Consider the following 17555-nt stretch of genomic DNA (forward strand, 5'->3'; position numbering starts at 1 on the left):
ATCAAACTAAAAAGTTTCTGTACAAATAATACTAATGCAAACAAGATTAGAAGGTAAGTAACAAATTGGGAAAATATTTTTATAGTTAAAGGTTCTGACAAAGGTCTCATTTCCAAAATATATAGAGAACTGACCCTAATTTATAAGAAACCGAACCATTCTCCAATTGATAAATGGTCAAAGGATATGAACAGACAATTCTCAGAGGAAGAAATTGAAACTATATCCACTCACATGAAAGAGTGTTCCAAATCACTACTGATCAGAGAAATGCAAATTAAGACCACTCTGAGATACCACTACACACCTGTCAGATTGGCTAAGATGACAGGAACAAATAATGATGAATGTTGGAGGGGATGTGGGGAAACTGGGACACTGATGCATTGTTGGTGGAGTTGTGAAAGAATCCAGCCATTCTGGAGAGCAATCTGGAATTATACCCAAAAAGTTATCAAACTGTGCAAACCCTTTGATCCAGCAGCGCTACTACTGGGATTATATCCCAAAGAAATACTAAAGAGCGGAAAGAGACATATATGTGCCAAAATGTTTGTGGCAGCTCTTTTTCTTGTAGCTAGAAACTGGAAGATGAATGGATGTCCATCAGTTGGAGAATGGTTGGGTAAATTGTGGTATATGAAGATTATGGAATATTATTGCTCTGTAAGAAATGACCAGCAGGAGGAATACAGAGAGGCCTGGAGAGACTTAAATCAACTGATGCTGAGTGAAATGAGCAGAACCAGAAGATCACTGTACAGTTCAACAACAATACTGTATGAGGATATATTCTGATGGAAGTAGAAATCTTCAACATAAAGAAAAGCCAACTCACTTCCAGTTGATCAATGATGGACAGAGGTAGCTACACCCAGAGAAGAAACACTGGGAAGTGAATGTAAATTGTTAGCACTAATATCTGTCTGCCCAGGTTGCATGTACCTTCGGATTCTAATGTTTATTGTGCAACAAGAAAATGATATTCACACACATGTATTGTACCTAGACTATATTGTAACACATGTAAAATGTATGGGATTGCCTGTCATCGGGGGCAGGGAATAGAGGGAGGGGGGATAATTTGGAAAAATGAATACAAGGGATAATATTATAAAATATATATATATAATAAAAAATTAAAAAAAATAAATAAATCAAACATATTTTTCTCTTTAAGCCAATTCTAATGAGAATATGATACACACTATGTTCATCCCCATCCTTTCTTTCTCTCAGATATAATAGGCTACCTTTGCCTCTTCATGAGATGTAGTACCATCACTTTACCCTTTTTTCTGGTATAATTTCCTTTCCACCTCTAGTTTCTAGAACAAATTATACATGTGTTCTTTATATATCTTCATGGCAGAAATATAGTTCTCAAGATTTCTTTTTTACTTTTTTTAGGTTTCTCTTAAGTTCTGTATTTGTAGATCAAACCTTTTGTTTAGATACGGTTTCTTCATCAAGAATAGATGGAATTCATTTATTTCATTGAATGTCCATCTTCTTCCCTGGAAAAAAGATGTTTATTTTTCCTGGGTAAGTTATTCTTGGCTGCATACCAAGTTCCTTAGCCTTTCAGAATATCATATTCCAGGCCCTTTGATCCTTTAATGTGGAAGCTGCTAGGGCCTGAGTAATCCTTATTGTGGTTCCTCTATATTTGAATTGATTTTTATAGCAGCGTTCCTTCATCTGATGGTTCTTGAATTTGGCCACTATATTTCTTGGCATTTTGATTTTCGGTCCCTTTCACAAAGTGATCGATGAATTCTTTCAATGTCTATTTTACCCTCTGTTTCTAAAACATCTGGGCAATTCTCTTAAATAATTTCCTGGAAAATAGTGTCCAGGCTCTTTTTTTCATCATATTTTTCAGGGAGTCCAAATATCTCAGATTGTCTCTCCTGGATCTTTTTTCCAGGTCTGATGTCTTCCCAAGAAAGTATTTGACTTTTTTTCCATTATTTCATTTTTTTGGTTTTGCTTGACTGATTCTTGGTGTCTCCTCTAGTCATTCAATTCTATTAGTTCGATTCTGATTTTCAATGAAGTATTTTCTTCACTCACTTTTTAAATATCTTTTCCTAATTGACCAAATGAGTTTTTGAGTAAGTTGTTTTATTCTATGGAATTTTTTTCCTTTTGCCAATTTTATTTTTTAGAGAGCTATTTTCTTTTTCCAAATCATTAATTTTTTTTTTCAAGGATTTGATTTCTTTATCCACTCTAACTTTAAATGAGTGGGATGACTTATCTAGACTCTCTTGCCAAGCCTCCCTTTCCTTTTCCCATTTTTCTTCTAGCTCTCTTGTGAGACTTTTTTTGATTTCTTCTAATGACAGTTTTGTGTATTAAGGAACAGATCATATCTCCCTTTGGGGATTCATCTGGAGACAATCTGTTTTTAGTCTCCTCAGGATTTAAAGTCTGCTCCCTATCCATATAGAAGATATCAGTGGTTAGAGTCCTTTTAAATTTTTTGCTCATTTTGTCATAGAAGAATCAAAGAAAGCAAACTAACAAGAAAAACAAATGTGGTCTACTTTTTTGGGGGGTTGGATGGTTTTACCAGGCTTCCTCTACAGACTGCTGGGTACAGCAGTAAGGCACTAGCAGGACAGCAATGGCTGTGCTGCATCTGTGCTCTGAGACTCTGAGGCTCTAAGAATGTGCTGAATCACTCCAGGTGGGGGTGGCCAGGTCCTGAGAGATGCTAGCTTTTCAGGGTTATAGTCTTTACCTCCTGTGTTTACAGCTTCTCTGCTGATCCTGGCTTGCTGCCAAGACAGAATATCCACACTGTGGTAAAAGTCGGTATGCAGAAATGGCAAAGATAGCACCCCTTCCCCCTCTGGTCTGCCCAGTCTGAGCTGCCTACCAAGCTCTGGATGCTTGCCCTCAGCCTGCGCCCAATCTGGTCGTCCCTGCGCCTGAGCAAACACAGACCTTTTCTGGCAAATTTCAAGTACATCTTCTGTTGGTAATTATTTGTGGGGGGTTTTCTGGGCAAGCATTAATTCTGAGGCTTGTCATGAAATAAATTTTGAGAGAAAACACAGAGCTTAAGAAGATGTGTGCCTTTTCTCCACCATCTTGGCCCAAAAGAATTCTTTCAATAAATAATGAGGAGATGATGGAATTGGTTTTAGCTCTTATCTTGCACCCTACCCTATAGAAACTTTCTCAGTAACAAAGGATGTTTTTTTTTTTTTTTTGGTCTTTAATCTTTTAATAAGTTCTTGAAATAATAGTAAAAAAAAATGCAAAAAAACAGCACACTGTTGGAAAACTTCTGTATCAATGTGAATCTTCCTAAATGTTCAAATTCAGAATAGTGCAAATTTTGTTCATAAATTTTTACAAACTCAGATCACTTTGGTTTGTTTACTTGCTACAAATATTGGCAAAAACAACTTCAGATTCACATTTTGGCTGTATTAAATCTAATAGGTATAGAATAATTTCTAGTTTAACTGAGAAAAATAAACACTTACTGCTTATGCATGATCAAGTTTAAATTTGTATATTCAATTACTGCATGTTGCTAATTACTTCTGGTTTTGAAAGGAATATCTATTTTGAAAACAAAACATTTTCACATCACTATTTTCAATTTTAGAATATTCATAAGAGATCCTTTAACAAGTTGAGAATCGCCCCACTTTTGCAACTTTCCTCTAAAGTAATCAGTTACAGCTTTCTAGAGGTTTGCACCAAGAGCATTTATATTTTTCTCAAAAAAGAGAGAGAAAAAATAAGGAGGATGGACCACCAATAAATATACATACAAAAAAATACACATTCTTAGACTAATAGCCCAAGATTCCATTTTGTTGACCATAACATCAATTTAAAAGGACAGCCAATTAATCAAATATGAAAATCATCTTAACAAGATTTGAAACAAACCAAAAACATTTACAATGCATAATACAAAAAAAAAAATCAATTTATCTTAAGTAAAAATTACAACTACACCATAACCACAAAACTGGAGTTTCTCAAAGGATTAGGGTTCAAACAGAAGGCACAACAATAAAATATCTTTTCTCATGAAAGAAATTATTGCTGAAATTTGCCTCCATGCAGTACTGAAATGAATGCTGAACGCTTAACATCGCATATGAAAAAAAAAAAGAATAAATATTGAAGAGAATACAAGGCTCAGATTGGTTTTAATATACATTGCACTTAAGTTTTAAGACCCAATAGTTGCAAATTAGGTCTCATGTGGTCTATGCCATTAACTGAATACATTGTGCTCACCAATATAATTGATATTTAGAAACACCAAATGTTTAATGCAGTGACATATGCATTCTTCTTTTTACAAGGCAATCACAGATTGCAAATCCTATAGGGCTGTGAAAAAAGTTGCAATCTCTATTCTATAGTAACAGAGAAATACAGAAATAATTTCGGCTCATTTAGAATGAAGCAAATGGCAGAGATCCATAGTTACTGTTAAATGTCTACAGATCTCAAGAGAGAATTCAATAATCAGAGGTGAAAATGTCAGCCACATACCACATTGAAGAACTGACTTTTCATTGCCATTTGCTTCCAATAAGATTGTCTACATAAAACTTCACTAAGATAAAAAGTATAGTTGATATACTGCTGATATACTTGAGTGTATGGGTGTGTATGTGCGCTATTGCAGCATTAAGATGAGGGCACAATTCTTGAAGCATTAAGTTAATACTACAACCTGACATGGATCACCTCTACTTTTTTTTTTTTTGAAACACAACCCTATTTTTAATCTTCTGGTTAAATATTATTCCTATTACACCATACCTCACCTTTGTTGAGCACCATCAATCTACTCTTTTGGGCACAAATACAATTTAATTTTAGTTCAAGGCTTTGAAATATGGCAACTGTTTCAATAACTTAAATGAAATCTACTACTTGAAGTTCCCCAACACAATTTAGTACTAAATCCTTCCAGGGCACAGCCAGGTACAAATGCTTATGCAGTAAATCGAGGTAAGATTTTAAGATAAGCAGTTATTTTTTTCCACTTGGCTATTCTAAAATAGATCCACCATTTTAACCCCTCCCCACTCCACCCTCACCCTTCTGGGTCCTCCCCTCTCAGGTCATTTGTGCAGTTGGCCAAATCTAAATAGATTCTTCAGGGTAAAAAAAAAATCTTCAGTCACAATCCATATCACAGGTTCTTCCCAACTTTGCTTCAATATTGGCATCTGGGAGTCTTGATGTTAGTCACTATGTGGCTTTTCAGGAATACCCATAGCCAGTTGTCGTCCTATGTTTCCTACTGTCACACCACCTGAGAAAAAAATACACGGCAACCAAGAACGGATATAAAGAAAATCAGGAAATGTATACTGATAAACACCATTATACACAAGAAACTGAGTGATCAGAGTTGCTAGAAATGCTATTGTAATTCCAAGCCCAAGGCCACTTCTTGACTGATCAAAAGTCCACCAAAGGCCCAAAGACAAAGCAGCTAAAGTCAATGACAGTTGAACATTATTGGCAAAATCCAGTTTAGCATGGTTAATACCGACAAATACTGCTATGCAGCGCATTACACTGGCCCACTCTCTCTTAAACTTGTGAGGTTCTCCAAGGTGACTGTCAATACAGGGATAGAGCAAACCAACAACAGCAGCTGCTGTTCCATAGCACAGAGCAACCCACCAGGCAGAGGAAAAGATTGTGGCGGTAACTTCTTCTGGGAAAAGTGTGACATTCCTCTGTATCTGAAGCAAGTTGAGGACCAGGGCTAGGAAGACACCGACTGCAAAGAGCACAACACTTCGCTGCACCAAATGATGGTGCCAACTGTTACTGGGGGCTCTGCTGTTGCTGCTTTTGGTGTTAGTGTTCCTGTTGCTGTCTGTGGTTTCAGTATTGATGGCACCTTGTCCCACCAGTACCAGGGAAGGGCTAGAGACCGAGGGATTTTGCATGTCTCCCACTTTCTCAGTCAGCCTAGCAGTGCCAGCACGGAGGTTGCCTTTATGCATCCCTCTGGTAGTGTAAGAACAACTCCAGAAGTGTTCGTCTAATTTGGGCATCAGTCACCACCGAAGGTCTTGGAAGAATCTCCTGCAGAAGAGGCGAGGGACCAGAGGCCTGTCCGGTGGAGGAAGATGAAGAGAAAAAAGAGAAGAAGGAAGAGGAAGAGGAGAAAGATGAGGAGGACGACTACCGAGGATGGAGGTTGGATAAGGAGGAGGAGGAGGAGGAGGAGGAGGAGGAGGAGGAGGAGCAGAGTCGGCCAGGTCTCCAAAGTTTTGCCTACCACAAAGGATGCTTTTTGGAACTTAGGGCATCCATGACATATTTACAATCATAACATGTAGTACAATCCAAGTCCCCTACACATAGCAAGGCAGGTATCCACATCCTGTTTTTCTGTGTCTTGTGGTTAACTGCTTTCATAACAACTCACTCCATAAAACCTGACCCAGAAAGTGATATATAGGACGCTTTGTCTAACTTGCTGCTAGAAGCACTAAGCTCACCTTGCTGGTTACATTAAAATCTGCCTTATTGAAGAACTGACTTGCTCCCTGAAATTCTCCCTTAGTGACCCCAACTAATCCTGACCAATCCTCATCACTCATGGTCTCCCCATCTTTGGCCTTTGTTTCTTCCCAACTCAAGTCATTTCCCTTGTGCATTCCCCAAACGTTCCTCAGTTCAGGATAAAATGTTATAGGGCTTTTTGTAAAGGTCATGGAAAGAACCTCACATACTGCAAGAAAAAGTAAAGAGGCTTGATGCCTGAGGCACCCGGATGTGATCTCTGCAACCAGTCCAAACCATCTCTTGAGCAGTCACATTGGTCACATTAAAAACGAGTCATCCACTCTTTGCAGATGACATGATTGTATACTTAGAGAACTCCAAAGACTCTGCTAAAAAGCTATTAGAAATAATTCAGAATTTTAGGAAAGTGGCAGGATACAAAATAATCCACATAAATCCTCAGCATTTTTATATATCACCAACAAAATGCAACAGCAAGAGATACAAAGAGAAATTCCATTCCAAACAAATGTTGAGAGTATAAAGTATTTGGGAATCCATCTACCAAAGAAAAGTCAGGAATTACATGAGAAAAATTACAAAACACTTGCCACAAAAATAAAGTCAGATTTAAATAATTGGAAAGACATTCAGTGTTCTTGGATAGGCCGAGCGAATATAATAAAGATGACAATACTCCCCAAACTGATCTATTTATTTAGTGCTATACCAATCAGACTCCCAAGAAACTATTTTAGTGACCTAGAAAAAATAACAACAAAATTCATATGGAAGAATAAAAGGTCGAGAATTGCAAGGGAACTAATGAAAAAAAAAACTCAGAGGAAGGTGGTCTAAGTGTACCTGATCTAAAGCTATATTATATAGCAGCAGTCACCAAAACCATTTGGTATTGGCTAAGAAATAGACCGGTAGATCAGTGGAACAGATTAGATACAAAGGACAAAAAAGGGTACATCTATAGCAATCTAGTCTTTGACAAACGCAAAGATATCAACATTAGGGACAAAAATTCATTATTTGGAATAAACTGTTGGGAAAACTGGAAATTCGTATGGCAGAAATTAGATATGGATCCACACTTAACACCATATACCAAGATAAAATTAAAATGGGTCCATGATTTAGGCATAAAGAGTGAGATAATAAATAGATTAGAGGAACAGAGGATAGTCTACCTCTGAGACCTGTGGAGGAGGAAGGAATTTGTGACCAGAGGAGAACTAGAGATCATTATTGATCACAAAATAGAAGAGTTTGATTACATCAAACTAAAAAGTTTCTGTACAAACAATACTAATGCAAACAAGATTAGAAGGGAAGTAACAAATTGGGAAAATATTTTTAAAAACAAAGGTTCTGACAAAGGTCTCATTTCCAAAATATATAGAGAACTGACCCTGATTTATAAGAAATCAAACCATTCTCCAATTGATAAATGGTCAAAGGATATGAACAGACAATTCTCAGATGATGAAATTGAAACTATTTCCACTCATGTGAAAGAGTGTTCCAAATAACTACTGATCATAGAAATGCAAATTAAGACAACTCTGAGATACCACTACACACCTGTCAGATTGGCTAAGATGACAGGAACAAATAATGGTGAATGTTGGAGGGGATGTGGGAAAACTGGGACACTAATGCATTGTTGGTGGAGTTGCGAAAGAATCCAGCCATTCTGGAGAGCAATTTGGAACTATGCCCAAAAAGTTATCAAACTGTGCATACCCTTTGATCCAGCATTGCTGCTATTGGGCTTATATCCCAAAGAAATACTAAAGAGGGGAAAGGGACCTGCATGTGCCAAAATGTTTGTGGCAGCTCTTTTTGTTGTAGCTAGAAACTGGAAGTTGAATGGATGTCCATCAGTTGGAGAATGGTTGGGTAAATTATGGTATATGAAGGTTATAGAATATTATTGCTCTGTAAGAAATGACCAGCAGGAGGAATACAGAGAGGCTTGGAGAGACTTAAATCAACTGATGCTGAGTGAAATGAGCAGAACCAGAAGATCACTGTATACTTCAATGCTGTATGAAGATGTATTCTGATGGAAGTGGATATCTTCAACATAAAGAAGATCCAACTCACTTCCAGGTGATCAATGATGGACAGAAATAACTACACCCAGAGAAGGAACACTGGGAATTGAATGTAAAATATTAGCACTACTGTCTATCTACCCAGGTTACTTATACCTTCAGAATCTAATACTTAATGTGCAAAAATAAAATGGTATTTACACACATATATTGTATCTGGATTATACTGTAACATATGTAAAATGTATGGGATTGCCTGTCATCGGGGGGAGGAAGTGGAGGGAGCCGGGGGGAAATTTGGAAAAATGAATACAAGGGATAATATTATTTAAAAAAATTACTCATGCATATATATTGTGGGGAAAAAATTCTAAAAAAAAAAAAAAAAAAAACGAGTCATCAACAGGAGACAGCTCCTTCCCTTGTTGGCTGTGCAGGTAACCTCATAGACCCAATATAAGCAGTGGACAACAGGAAGTTGGTGTAGTTCAACAAGAGTTCAATAGGAGTCAGTGGGAGGTCAGTAAGAGTGCAGGATGTAAACACATGGAATAAAGTCGTGTGCTTGAATGCCATTGTCTTCAGTGATCTGTTGGACAAAAGAACCACTGCTTGGAGAGGTAGTGGTCAGAAATCTAGGATGACCAAGATTGGATAAGATTTCTGAAGGCTTGGGTCTAGGCAAGACTGGCTCTCAGTAATCTCTGGGTGGAGGCCCAACATGGGGACAGTGCTTTTAATGTTGTTAGGCCCCAAGGGAACGTCCAACAGCCTCATTTATAGAGATAAGAAGGCAGGGAAGCTTAATGGATCTGGGTCTAAGTATACCTGTGATCATGCCTGAGGACACAGCTGTGCATGCAGCTCAAGTGTATAAGTTAGAGAGCCAGACAGGTGATTCTCTTGTGGAGAACATATCTGATGTGGAACAGGGAGCTCACTCCTCAACTCTGAGGCATCTACTCCCATGTCCATTAAGTACAGCTGAGCAAGGAAAAAATCAGGAGATGAATGAGGTGATTAAGCAGCTACAACAAAAGGTACAAGAACTATAGGCTGAGGAAAAGAAGAAACAAAAGATTACAACAGCTAGAATAAGAAGTTCAAGAGCTACAGGTTGTGTTACAGAAGAAACAAAAGATAACTTTTCAAAGGCTAGAACAAGCAGTACAAAAAATTACAGGTTAAGATAGAGAAGAAATGAAAAATTATTTTACAACAGCTAAAAGAGAAAAAAAAAAAAAAAAAAAAAAGAACTCCGGCAGAGAAGGAACATAAAACTATTTTATAGGTAATAATGGGAGAACCAAATGAATACAATGAATTAAAGAATCCCACAAGTTCTAAAATTAGGAAAGATTTAATTTTTTAATTTTTTTAATTTTATAATTATAAAAAATTTTTTGAAAGTATATATGCATGAGTAATATTTTATAACATTATCCCTTGTATTCATTTTTCCAGATTTTCCCCTCCCTCCCTCTACTCCCTCCCCTAGATGACAAGCAATCCCCATACATTTTGCATGTGTTACAGTATAACCTAGATACAATATATGTGTGTAAATCCAATTTTCTTGTTGCATGTTAAGTATTAGATTCCGAAGGTATAAGTAGAGAGACAGTAATGCTAACAATTTACATTCACTTCCCAGTGTTCCTTCTCTGGGTGTAGCTGTTTCTGTCCATCATTGATCAACTGGAAGTGAGTTGGATCTTCTTTATGTTGAAGATATCCACTTCCATCAGAATACATCCTCATACAGTATTGTTGTTGAAGTGTACAGTGATCTTCCAGTTCTGCTCATTTCACTCAGCATCAGTTGATTTAAGTCTCTCCAAGCCTCTCTGTATTCCTCCTGCTGGTCATTTCTTACAGAGCAATAATATTCCATATCCTTCATATACCATAATTTACCCAACCATTCTCCAATTGATGGACATCCATTCAGTTTCCAGTTTCTGGTCACTACAAAAATGGCTGCCACAAACATTTTGGCACATATATGTCTCTTTCCACTCTTTAGTATTTCTTTGGGATATAAGCCCAATAGCAGCAATGCTGGATCAAAGGGTATGCACATTTTGATAACTTTTTGGGCATAGTTCCAGATTGCTCTCCAGAATGGTTGGATTCTTTCACAACTCCACCAACAATGTATTAGTGTCCCAGTTTTACTAGGAAAGATTTTAATTTGGGCAGCCAAACAAGTATGTAGCAGAAGAAAAGCAAGCAGAGAATTGGTGACCATAGCCCCAGAGAGTATAGCACGAAGGGCGAAAAATTGGCTGACACGAGACAGACAGCTCAGACCAGAGTATTCCATTCAAAGCATCATTTATTAGCGACTTACCCCACTAGACAGACTAGTAGAGATCAGTCCAGAACCTTTCTGAGGTATACTTTTAAGCCCATTTGCCACATCCTGGTACAGCCTTGCAGTTACAAATTTTGGGAATCACTGACACAGTTTCTTGTTTACAATGGGGAAGTGGCTGGACAAGGGTGAGCACACAACGGAACCTGCTGGCATGTTTTGCAATATTGTCCTGACTCTGTTAGACACACACTTTTCAGAAAGTCTAGGGTCTCATGAACTGGGGGATGAGGCCCAGTCTAGACATAACACTTCCCTTAATTTAGCTTAAGCAACATTTTCCTATAAGCCTGAGACCCAGGGATGAGGAGGCCAGTCTTTTGTCCATTTCAAAGGACATAGCTAAAGAAATCTTTTTTAGTATTGTACTGATGTATCTTGCCTGCTACAGCTCTAGGGGATCTGTAGGGCTTAGCCATTTGGTACAGAAAAAAGATAAGAATTTTAATATCCATGGTGGGTTGGGCAGAAAAGTAAATTAGATGTGTCAAGTACTTAGCTGAAGGGAAGGGATGTGGTACTTTTCACATTCAAAGCTCAGTTTCAGTTTCAATTCTGCCTACTGCAGAGCATGTATTCTCTGTCTCCTGACCATCCTCCCTTAACTCTGCCTTCCTGGGCAGGAAGAGGAGGAGTGGCAGAGGTGATAATATCAGCACTATCCACAAAGCAGTTCGGCCAACCCCCTATGACCTCATTACAAGAGGTGAGCCTAGGTTTTAAGGCCCCTGGCAAAAGATACTTGTGGTGGCTTGATGGCAACTATTATACTCAGAGAGTCTTTAAAAAGTTCAGTGCTTCAACCTGATCAGTCTTTAAATAAGCCTGTGGGGGAAGGGGATGATAATTAGGGAGAGTAAAGATGTGTGCTGCTGGGACTACTGACACATCCCCCAGAGAGATGAAATCTTGTCTTTGTTCAGTTTATAAATCCTTTGCCTCCACAGCTTGACCGTTTCACTCCCTGAGAGTGCTTATAAGATAGTGTCTATCCATATACTGATTTGGGAAATTGGGGAATGTGTAGCTATTGTCCCAGTCACTAATATAGGCAATGTGTGATCTATGGCCCAGGAGGAGAAGTAACATCAGGATTATTGATTCACACTACTGAAATGCAATTTGATAATATTTAAGCAGATTTTGACTCCCAGCAACAGAATTCAGGAATATTTTGGACTGCAGCTATTACAGCTGAATGTCCCATGCCCACTATCTATGTGAATGGCATACCATTGAAAGGGTTGGTATACAGGTGCAGTCATTAGAGGCCAGTTGGCCTTGTCATTGGCCAAAGATTATAGCAAACACCTATACGTCTGGCATAGGAGGATCAATAGTAGTTGAAATTAGTACTACTCCTTTGACATGGAATTTGAAGATGAAACTGGAGTTTTTATTTCTTTTGTAGTTGAAAAATCCCTATCAATCTGTGGGGAAGAGACATCTTACAAAGTGAAAAAATTCAGGCCTTATTAGATATAGTACAGAAACAACATGACCAAGGATACTTACAACCTTTTCTAAGTCCTTGGAAGTCCCCTGTAGTTGCTATAAAAAAAAGAAATTTGGAAAATGGAGATTGTTGACTGATTTGAGAAGGATAAATGAACAGATGGAGACAATGGGAGTTCTTCAGCCTAGGCTTCCTAGGGGAATGGCCTCTTTGGATTAAGAATTATTTCTATTCTATCCCTCTAGATGCAGAGGATATGAGAGATTTATTTGCCTTTTCAGCATTAATTTAGAGGAGCCCTTTTTGCCACAGTTTTGCCACAGGGAATGAAAAATAGTCCTAATATGTGTCAAATGTATGTGACTACTGCTCTTACTCCTGTAAGAGAAGTATTTCCAAAAATTATGTTGTTACCACCATTATATGACATTTTAAGGAGAGACAGTACTTTAGACTCACCATACCAGCTTACAAAAGAAGCTCAAGAGGCTCTAAGAGAAACTGAATTGGCTTTATCCAATGTGGTTGAAAGAGTCACTCAAAAAGCTTTGGAAAATCAGTTTTTGCTACAAAAGAGGCACCCACAGCAGTCCTTGATCATAAAGACAGTGTGATAGAGTGAATCTCCCTGCACAACCAGAACAAAGCCTTACTCCTTACCCAAGTACTTATGGCTATAATCTCATTAAAGGCCATTAAGTGAGTAAATACAATTATCTGGGATAAGACCTGACAAGATATACACCTTTTGTACCAATGCACAAATTGATGTGTCTTGTAAACCATCCCAGAGTGGAAAAATTTATTGGCCACAGCTCCACACTTTACACACAGATCCCCATTAAAGATACCCCGGCTATTATATTATTGACAATGTATTTCTGAAGAAAGGGTTTCTAAGGTTCCTCTTCAAGGAACAGCTATCTTTATAGATGCATCTAAAATAACATTTGTGCTGTATACTCTCATGATTTAATTGTAAAGAGAGTAGTCAGAACTTCCTTTCAGTCCACTCAGCAGAATGAATGAATTGTATGCAATTATTCCAGTTCTTAATTATTATCCAGGAGATGTAAATATAATATCTGATTTGGCCCATTCAGTAGGTGTGGTACAAAGAATTGCAACAGCCCAAATAAAATTTGTAGCAAAATTTTAATTGAGCATGCTCAGGTGAGCCTCATGCATAATATCTAACACAACCAATTTTTATTAGAGCCTCATTAATTGAGATAAAGGAAGAGGTGAATGGAATAAATTATTTGCCATATTCCTCAAGATTGGCTCAACATATCCAATATGGGTATAAAAATCTATCTTACCCTACAGAAAAATAGAAGAAAAAAGGGGATATGAAAAGTGGGGAAGGTGATAGAAAAGAGGGCATACTGGAGGAAGGGGAAAGGCAAAGTCTAGCAATACTAACTGAAAAGAAATTTGAATCGTTTTCCTAATGATGGCCTAATTTCCAAAATGTATGTTAATTAATCAAATTTATAAAAAAAAAATAAAAGCCTTTTCCCAATTGAGAAATGACCATAAGATATGTACTATGCCCAAAATGCTATAAAATCATGCTATAAAAGGCTATAAAAATCATTTGATCTAACATGACTAGGTAATCCCAACAGATTTTTTAAAAGAAAGAAAAGGATCCAAAAACATGTATAGCAGCTCATTTCTCATGGTAAAGAGTTGGAAATTCAAAGGATGTCCATTAATTGGGGAATGGCTGAATAAATTGCTGTATGTGGTTTTTTAAATTAATTTTATAATTACAATCCTTCTTGACTATATGTGTTTATGATGGAATGTTGTTATTCTTATGGGCAATGATGCAAGATAATCAGAAAAATCTTTAAAGCCCTTCATGAACTGAAAATGAAATGTACTGTGTACAAATAATAGCAATGTTGGGTGATGATCAACTATGAATGATTGCTATTCTTAACAATACGATAATGTAGACTGAATAATATAGACTGAAGCATAATATAGCATAGACTGAAGCATAATAATATAGACTGAAGTATATTTAAAACTTTGTTTTTCTTGAATTTTGTTCTTCTTTTTCTTTTTTTTTTTTTTTTTTGGGGGGGGAGGTAGGTGAGATCTACATTATCTTTTACAACATGACCTTTATGGAAATGCTTTGCATAACTTCACTGAAGTTAACTTAAAGTCTTCTCAATGCAGGAGTGGGTAGAAAAGACAAACGAGACTTCAAATTCATTAAAAATATTCAAGAAAAAGAAAAAAGAAAAAGAAAAAAATTGTTTACAGTATAATTTCCCTTTATTTTAAACTGTTTGGGCACGGATTTCAGATTTAGTCTAACCAAATAGATCTCCCAATTTAGATTCCCATGTCAGTCAACTTTCTGCTCTATTTTGTCGTTTATTAACTGATTCAATATTTGTTGGGTGTGAAAAAAATTGATAACAGTTGTAATTAGGAACAATGTGGATTGGATAATAGTTCTTTTTATGTCAAAAATGATATGATCACCAGTGAACTCTGTACACATTCTGCATGTTCCAATTCACTCCCTTCCTTAGAGAATTTCAGTAAAACAAAACAAAACAAAACAAAAAAATAGCTTAAGAACAAGTCCTCTACACAAACTTTCATGGGTATGGCTAACTTGCTGTCCACCTTGAAAGTGTTATCTGCTGGGGGCTACTGAAATAAATGTCCTAAGGTGAACTGATTACTCTTAGTTATAAGTGTCTTTTATTACAAGCCAGTAAGCAATAGGTCCTATTGGCCTTAATAAGCAAATAGGCCACAAATTGTTATCTACTCCTTCTATGTGACTCATTCAGGGGAGTACCTCTGAAATGTAAATGAACTAATTCTACAGTAGTTTAGATAAGAAGGTAGTTGCCTTCTTTTTTTAATTCTATAAGAATTCCTCTACTCAATTCTTAAATAATGGTATGAGATCTTCCAATACTGGCATTCTGAGACCTTGTACATTCTAGTTCTCTCATATCAATACCATGCCACCAAGATTTTCTCCTTAACTAAGTTTATGATAACCGAATCAGTTTATATATAGTTTAATTGTCAGCCCTATGTAATTGATTCCTAAATCCACATTCTCCTCAATTTTCTCCTTAACACTAAATATACCTATCTGACATCTCTATGTAGCTGTTCAAGAAATCCTAATTTTAAAAATCAAGATTTCTCTTTTCCCCAAAATCTGTCCCTTGGTTGAACCTCCTTATTTGTGTCAGGGTATGCCAGGAACCCACTCCCTAAGGTGTGGGCTAACAAACTGCAGCTGTGTCAACACCATTCTTCCTTATCTGTTTCCATTTCCTGGCTCCGGAACTTCACGCATTACAAATCAACCACAGGCCGTGCTTAACCACAGGATGTGCTGACATCAATCACCATTACTGACACCTGAACTTATGAACCTCGTCACAAGACCCCAGCCCCCTCCCTTCCTCTATACATTGTGTATTGTGTAACTGCCTTCCTACATACGTGGCATTCCTGAGCCACTCTATATAAGCTGAGTTGTCTTCCGCAATAAACTCGAGCTGCTTTATACCCCACTGAGCAGTCTCCCTCCTTTGTTTTCTTCACCCATTCCCAGGTTGTAGCCTTACTAGCTCTTGCTTACAGGTTGATGCCTACCTCCAGGCGTCCCTAGTTCGAGACCCGCGGGCCGGGTCAACTGGCGCCCGAACAGGGACCTGAAGGTCTGCGACAACCCGACAGATCGGCGTGAATGGTGAACGCTTCTGTCCGGCCGGACCCCATACATCCCTGATCATCGGCTACAAACGGTGAGTAAACCATCTGTCGCATTCATGGGTTCCCAGATATCGAAAGAACAAGCTTTTATAAAAGATCTTAAAGAAAGCTTTCGAGAGCGAGGAGTGAAAGTTAAGAAAAAAGATCTTATAAAATTTTTCATTTATATAGATAAAGTATGCCCTTGGTTCATAATAAATGGCCCTGAAATCCACCCTGCTAAATGGCAAAAAGTGGGTCGTGATTTGAATGAAGTCCTCAAAAGAAAAGGATCTGATTCTGTCCCCATAAATATTTTCCCCTATTGGACCTTAATTAATGAGGTCGTGGAGAGTGCCGCTTCTGATGGCGGGATAAGGCAATTGATCATAAGCGCAGAATCATGCTTGCGGCCATTATCTCGCGCCGCCTCTGAACAGTCTATTGTTAAGAGTGCTATTCCAAAGGAAAAATCTGATACCCCCTCCCGTGCTCCCTCGGTAGTTATAGATATCCCCCATCCCCAGACTAAATCTACCTATCCCCCTCTACCTACGTATTCGCCCCCCTCTGAGGAACAAAAAAATTTTTCTTTCCCTGTCTTTCCAACAACCAAAAAGAACTCTTTTAAAACCGAAACTCCGAATTGCACTCCCCTAGATGATGCTGATGCGGCTAACTTAGAAGCCGAAGCCGCTGCTTATAATTCTCAGGACATATTTCTTGCTAATAAAGACCCCGCCATGACTTTTACCGCCAACCCTCCAAACTCGTCAGACTTAGACCTAACTACTGCAAGAGAGGATCTGATTAGGAGAATGCACAATTTAAAAGAGGTCATGACTATACAGAACCAATATGCCCGAATGACAAAAGAATTTAAAGAAATACAGGAATCCTTAAAAGATTCCTTGTCTATTACCTCCCCTCTCACCCTCTCTATAGCTCCCAATAGGCAAAATTCGAAAAGAAAGATCCCACGCGAAACGCCCCTAACTTTCCCTATATTGAGAAGCCAAACTAAACCTAGACCCCAGACCTCTTCCCAGAGGGTAAATAGAATAGACCCCGGCACACATGACATATCTATAATAATAGAGGAAGATCATGACTCTGACGCAGGAGATTCAGAAAATGAGGACGTAGATCAGGATTCAGACAGTAGTGATCTTTCATTTAAGAATACTTATAAGACGGCTAAGTTTAAAAATATTAAGGATCTTCACTCTGCTGTCAAAAACTATGGCCCTAATGCCCCATTCACCATTTCGGCTCTTGAAGCCATCGGCCAAGGAGGATATTTACTACCAGGGGAATGGATAAGAGTGGTCCAAGCAGCACTCTCCAGAGCTCAATTTCTCACATGGAAAACTGACTTCTT

At 37.9% G+C, this 17555-nt stretch overlaps 1 pseudogene; it reads right to left on the reverse strand.

The window, feature by feature from the left end:
* Positions 1-3208: 3208 nt before the first annotated feature.
* On the reverse strand, positions 3209-6234 carry LOC141550309 (insulin-induced gene 1 protein pseudogene; annotated as a pseudogene).
* Between the last annotated feature and the right edge of the window lie 11321 nt (positions 6235-17555).

The sequence above is a fragment of the Sminthopsis crassicaudata genome, chromosome 1, assembly GCF_048593235.1.
Source record: "Sminthopsis crassicaudata isolate SCR6 chromosome 1, ASM4859323v1, whole genome shotgun sequence".
NCBI lineage: Eukaryota > Metazoa > Chordata > Mammalia > Dasyuromorphia > Dasyuridae > Sminthopsis > Sminthopsis crassicaudata.